Source organism: Microtus oregoni, unplaced genomic scaffold, assembly GCF_018167655.1.
Source record: "Microtus oregoni isolate MIOR12 unplaced genomic scaffold, Mior012 000183F_ref0000375, whole genome shotgun sequence".
NCBI classification, from domain to species: Eukaryota; Metazoa; Chordata; class Mammalia; order Rodentia; family Cricetidae; genus Microtus; species Microtus oregoni.
In genome coordinates, this window is record NW_024544841.1 from 474,599 (window position 1) to 480,668 (window position 6,070).

Here is a 6,070-nt window from a genome sequence, read left to right on the forward strand (position 1 = left end):
GGCATTTAGAACTTGATGGTTTCTCAGAGGTGTTTACAGGGTAGGAAGCTAAAACCCTGGGTAAGCCATCTCTGACTCTGACACATACTGGTGATGTTAAACCCTGTCCTTTTACCTTCCCTCCTGCCCATCAGCTCAAATATTTTCCTCAGTTGTTTCAAATCTCTTTACCACTGTCTTTTGTAAAGCCTGAATCTACTGGCTTGTATATATTTTTAGTGATTTCACTGAGGCACCTAGCCTCTGCTCCTTATTCTGCACATGTGATTCCAAGGTCTAAAGTTTTTTCCTTTTAAGATAACACCTCACCCTTGGACATTATTTGGATAGCGTGCAGATTGCCTTCCTGGAGAGATACTCTGTCTGCTAACCTATCATAAGATTTTTAACAGATTTTGATTGTCAAATTCAACAGTATGAATTTGTTCAGATAATTTCTCAGTACCCTTTGACATGGATTGAATTTTGTCCGTCAAATTAATGTTATCCTTTTCAATGGTATTAATTTTTTTCAGCTAACTTTTGTTTTTATGATGGTATTAATCCTGTCAGCTAGCTGTTCATTGTTAGTCTGTAAAGACTGTGTCATTTCTAAAAGTGCCTGATTCTTGGCTCTGTTATCAAACCATTTTCTTAGGGATATAATATGAAAAAGAAAACTAAGTCTCAATATCCGATAAATGGGTGTATCAGGAAAACCATATAAGCCTTACAGAATACCATTCATAGTATAAGCAAAAAGGTTATCAAAATCCTGGATGGATGGATATATATATATATATATCTCCAAGTTTACTGATTTATTTATTAATCAAATAATTACCTTTGTTATGAGATTTCAGTATATTGCTGTAGATATAATAATCTTCATTGGCCACTGGGTGTCAATGTTGCAGTCGCATGGCAGTGAGGTGCATTGGTGGTAGCAAAAACAGTCCAGCGCCACTTTGATTACACACACTGGTGCCTGGTTAAATACTAACAAATATGCTTTGCTCTTTGCTTCAGAGCAATTAAACCAATTCTATACATGGAGAGAGGGTTTCTCTGTATAACAGCCCTAGCTGTCCTGGAACTAACTCTTGTAGACCAGGCTGGCCTCGAACTCACAGAGATCCGCCTGCCTCTGCCTCTCGAGTGCTGGGATTAAAGGCGTGCGCCACCACTGCCCCGCTAGAGTGACAAAATCTTTACAAGAGAATTTTTCCACAGCAGTGTGAGCTATAAGCGCATGGCCAGAGTGGTACTGGATGAGCAGAAGGAGTGAGAGGGAGCCTGAGACTGGAGAGCTAGAAGGTCCGTGGGACCCGCATGCTGTGAGCTTTGTCTGATCCTTCCATGCTTATCACAGTGAAAGGAAAGGCACAAGATACTCAGGCACGCAGAGGGGATGGTGTAAAACGACGGTGCTGTGGAATTGAATTCAGAAAAACTTTTTTTTTTTTTTTTTTTTTTTTTTTTTTTAAATATTTATTTATTATGTACACAGTGTTCAGCCTCCATGCCTGCAGGCCAGAAGAGGGCACCAGATCTCATTACAGATGGTTATGAGCCACCATGTGGTTGCTGGGAATTGAACTCAGGACCTCCGGTAGAGCAGTCAGTGCTCTTAACCTCTGAGCCATCTCTCCAGCCCTCAGAAAAACTTTGAAACTGTTTCTCTGTGAGCACTAGGCTGCCGGATAAGTAGAGCATGGGATGGAGGGGGGCGTTTCTACGGTGGGAAATGATGTTGATAATGTGAATGGCAGCATCATTCATCGGGCCGTAAAGCCGCTCATTGCCTGTGCAATGCCTGTTGGATCCAGGGAAATCATCCCTTTATGGACGGGTCATCTTGGCACAGGAGAGGCATGCCAAAGGTGGTAAGCAGTGGGCAGATCAAGCTGCCTCGTGGGCATGCTGAGTTTCTAAGTCTGTTTCTGACTTAGAAAAGGTGGTGGTTTTGCAGCCCTGCTCACGGAAATTTCTATAGCTCTACTTGGTCAATAAGAAAAAGTCAAACGGAAAGAACTTGGAAAATGAACTAAGTTATAGGGAGTCAAACAAGGTGATGTTTATCTGGAACATGGTGCCTAGTAGTACCTACTCCTAGGGCGGTGGAGGGAGCAGGGCGCGGAGGAGGGCTGGCGGGCTTGCGTCATGCCCCTCAGCTCCACAAATGCTGTTCCATACGAATGCTGGTTCAGCATTCCTTTGAAACTGGGCCCGCCAGACCAGTTCACCCCGACTTGGGAAGAAGGCCAGTAGACATCCCCTGCTGCTGATAGTTCTTGGTTCCACTGTAGCCACAACAGTGTGCCCGCTGGTACAGGACACCAGAGGATGGTTGCAAGCCTTCACACAAGGGATGTGTAGGAAGCACTGTACTACCCACCCAGTCCCAGGTATGTTCCAGGCAATGAAACCTGCTCAAACACAGACGTGCTATGAGATAATAGCAAATCTTCTCTACAAAGAAGGGCATTCGGGCTTCATTCTTCACCTAGCTCAATGCGTATGCTGACTGCGTCTTCTCATTGGGAGAGAGGGAAGGAGTCATGGATTTGGGGCTGTGGCTCAGCGGTAGTGTTCACCTGCCAAGTTTGAGGCCTTGAATTTTCTAGAACCACAATAAACAAACACTTAAAAATGGAAGGGGAACATGGGACTGGGAGACTCTAACTGAAAGCCTCTGCAAAAGCACTTAGCAGCCCGTCTCAGACCGCGGGCACCTGTTACCATTTCATTCCCACAACAAACGGCATGAGCTGGGCCTTCCGGCAAGAACCAATACAAAGGCAGCTCTGATGGAGCTGACCTAGGCTTCCTCCTCAGAAGAGCAATCTTGAGCAGTGATTCCTGCCTTAGAAGAGGTGGAGCCACTGCCTGGGAACTACCAATCACAACATGAAGTAGCCTGTCTCGGTCCACTGTAGTGGAAACCCTGCTCTACACAGTGGAACATGTATCACAAGTCAGTCTTCTCAAGAGCTTCCTGACTCCTGGGCCACAGGCAGTGTTAGGCCTGGCTACCTCTAAAACAGCTTCCACCAAGATGGCTTACATACACATAAATAAAATAAAAAATAATAAGGATGAACATCAAACCTCCAGGGCTTTGGAAAATGTGAACATACATAATATAGAATATAACATAATATATTTATTTGTAATAGATCAACAAGCTACTGAATAAACTGAAGGAAGTGTAAATGCATAAAATAATACATTAGAATGGAGAACTAACTATAAATATAGATATAGAAGACGTTACAATATTATATTAAAAAGGCAAAAAATTTGACAAAATACTTTCTAGGACAATATAATTAAGGTTTTAATATTTGGGACATATTTAAACTAAATACCATTTATCTAAAATGTAGGTTTATTTGGCATCTTATATTCTTATTTGCTGCTATGTCAAATATGAATAACTAATGAATATGGCATTAAGGTCAAAGATCTAAACACTGCTGACTGTGCTGGCTAGTTTTACGTCACCTTGACACAAGCTGGATTATCTGAAAGGAGGGAACCTTAACTGAGAAAACGCCTCCTTAAGATCCATCTGTAAGGCATTTTCTTAATTAGTGATTGATGAGGGAGGGGCCAACTCATTGTGGGTGGAGCTATCCCTGGGCTGGTGGTTCTGGGTTCTAAGAAGAAAGCAGGCTGAGCAAGACAGGAAGAAGCATCTCCTTATAGCCTCTGCGCCAGCTCCGGCTTCCAGATTCCGGCCCTGCTTGAGTTCCTGTCTTGGCTTCCTTCAGTGATGGAGCACAAGCTGGGAGTGAAAATAAACCCTTTCATGGTGTCTCATCACAGAATAGCCACCCTAACTAAGACAAATTGAGACCAGGATAGTGGGGTATTGCTGTGACAGGCTTGTCTAGGTTGTTTATGGGCCGACTGTGGAAGGACTTTGGAATCTTGGGCTAAAAGTCACCGAATGTTGAGAGCTCAGTGGGCTGCTGTGTAGGAACTTGGAAGATGAGAGCGTCGAGAGCAGCGGGGATGACGGAGGCCTGGCTTGTGAAGTTTCAGAGGGAAGCAAAGATGCTACTGGGCCGTCCGAGCTAAGAATCGGCGATGTCTGGCCCAGCTGGAGCTTATGCATCAGCTGTGATTAACAAGAGGCCAGAGCCATTAGAGTGAAATCTTCGCTTTGCTGGGATAATGGACGCTGGTCAGCTGGGACTGAAGAATCAGCTGCGATTAAGGAGAGACCAGCATCGCTGAGGTGAAATTTCTGAGAAGTGTTTTCTAAGGGTCAGCACACAGAAGCTGTGTCCCAGAAAGGGGCACGGTTGTGCCTCCTGCTGCCAGCTGAACTTGGCAGTGCAAGAGCCCCAGGCAGTGTTGATTTTGAAGGCTTAAATGGACTATGGAAAGCAGCTGAGGTTTGGCGCCACGTGGCAGGGCTGGAGTCCCCAACGAAAGCCTGTTGGTGAAAGCGCAGCCCAGTCACAGCAAGGGACCCTAGCATTTTGGAGATGCCAGTCCCATGGGATGGCCACCAAGAAGAGCGGCAGGTGTGGATCCAGTTGGAGCCCAGCAGACAAGGCGCGTGTGCTGCCCAGGGTGGAGCCGGAGAAGCGGAGGATAGCGAATCCGAGGTAGCTGGGCGGTGAGTGATTTACACTTTGGTAGTTTCGTTTGCTTTGCTCAGTTTGCAACAGCGCCCTGGGTTCTCCCCTCTGAAGTAAGGAAGTATTGACCTTATTTTCGATTTTATGGAGGGCCACCGTTCAAGTGCTGAATTTAAAAAGAGATCTTAGACTTGGATTTTTAAACCAAATTTTAAAGTGTTTGAATTTGTAAATACTGGGGACTTTTAAAGTTTGTAAATGTTTTATATTGTGACATTGATGCTAATTGGTGATCTGGTGGATGGACAAGGAAAGGTTTTGGCATAATCATGATATGTTTGTGAATCAAGTTGACAAGGCTAGTTTTTTGTTGTTGTTTTTTGGTTTGTTTGTTTGATTGAGACAGGATTTCTCTGTGTAACCCAGTTGTCGTGGAACTCACTTTGTAGACCAGGCTGGCCTCGAACTCAGAGACCTGCTTGCCTCTACCTCCCCAGGGCTGGAATTAAAGCTGTGAGGCACAGCATCTGGCATGACCCGGCTAGTTTTCCGTCAGTTTGATACAAGCTAGAGTCATCCCAAACCTGGCAAAGACAGGACAGACCAAATTGTGCTTCCTGTGCAATACAAAGTCCTAAATTAAACATTGGCAAGGGGAATCCAGCTGTGTACGCAAAGGCGTGGCATGTCCCACCTGTTTAGGCGGAGCTGGCTCTAATACTTCAAGAAAAATGTCTTAGTATAGCTACGAACACAACTTTGACCTCTGATCTTTCACTAGAAAGGAAAAACCACAGGGCATCTCCAGAGGACAAAGCATTTGACACCTGGCAGCATTTGGCGTCTGTTCTTTCGTATGTGTGTGGAGGTAGAGTGTGTGCCGCTGTACTCAGAGGACAGCTTTTGGGAGTCCGTTCTCCCCTGCCACCTTGTGGGACAAGTGCCTGTACCAAGAGAGCCACCTCACTAGCCACACATCCATTTTTTAAGATAAATTTTATGTGTATGTGCGTGTGATTATGTGTATGTGCGTGTGATTATGTGTATGTGCGTGTGATTATGCATGGGTGTATAGGCACCACTTGCATGCAGGGAGCCATGGAAGCCAGAAGAGGGTTCTGAAGCTTCTGGAACTGCAGTTTTCAGTAGTTGTGAGCTACCATACGAGTGAGTCCTGGGAGCCAAGCCTCTACAAGACCAGGAAGAACTTCTAGCCACTGAGATATCTCTCCAGCACCCCCACAGCAACTCTTTCTTCTCTTTTTCTTTTATGTGCATGGGCGTTTTACATAGATGTCCATGCACCATGGGCACCATGGGATGCCCACGGAAGCCAGAAGAGGGCAATGGATCCCTTGGGACTGGAATTAGACTGTTGTGAGTTGTCTGTCATATGTGTGCTGGGAATCAAATCCCAGTCCTCTGCAAGAGCAGCCAGAGCTCTTAAACACTAAGCTATCTCTCCAGCCCCCTCAGCCCCAACCATCCATACACGA